The sequence below is a fragment of the Chiloscyllium plagiosum genome, unplaced genomic scaffold (genome assembly GCF_004010195.1).
Source record: "Chiloscyllium plagiosum isolate BGI_BamShark_2017 unplaced genomic scaffold, ASM401019v2 scaf_21180, whole genome shotgun sequence".
Lineage (NCBI taxonomy): Eukaryota > Metazoa > Chordata > Chondrichthyes > Orectolobiformes > Hemiscylliidae > Chiloscyllium > Chiloscyllium plagiosum.
The window spans coordinates 494-1,103 of NW_025126989.1; the positions used below are offsets into that span (position 1 = coordinate 494).

The following is a 610-nucleotide window of genomic DNA, read 5'->3' on the forward strand; positions in this document are numbered from 1 at the left end:
CATTGTAACCATCAGGAAAGAACATTTCGTTCGCCAGAAAAAGAAATGAATATGTCACTAACCTTTGTTTGCTTCAGGTCCAAGAATACTCAGATCAATAGCTCCCTTGCTTACCTCTGCTGGTCATGTTCGCAAAGAGATCTAGCAAATTGCCAAGTGTGATTTTCCTTTCAATAAATAATTTTGACTCAGTTTGGCTGCAAATATCTTTTCCTACCTTTGTGCTTTCCTTCTTTTACATTGGTGTCTCGCACCTTACAAATGACAGCAAAGGTATGAAAGGAGATGGAAGCATTTAGCTCAAGTCAGCAAGAGCTTTCAATGAGACCACGGCTGATTTGGTCAATGCTCAACTCTGCTGCACTGTTTGTAGTCATGGCCGAGTGGTTAAGGTGATGGATCACAAATCTATTGGGGTTTCCCCACGTAGGTTCGAATCCTGCTGGCTATGTTATGAATGCTTTTCTGCTGGAACCGTTTTCGCTCAAAGTTCAGAAAACCTATTTTGCAAACCAGGCCGGTAATTTGATTAGACTTGGGAAACGAGCCTGGCCAGGTTTTAGATTCGGAAGGAGATGAGCACTTTGGAGACAGCGATCACAATTCTCTC

General features: G+C 42.5%; 1 non-coding gene across 1 annotated transcript; it reads left to right on the top strand.

Moving 5' to 3' along the window:
- The first annotated feature begins 369 nt into the window (after positions 1-369).
- On the top strand, positions 370-451 carry trnac-aca. Its single transcript has one exon. It is a non-coding gene; the product is annotated as a tRNA-Cys (tRNA).
- Positions 452-610: the final 159 nt, after the last annotated feature.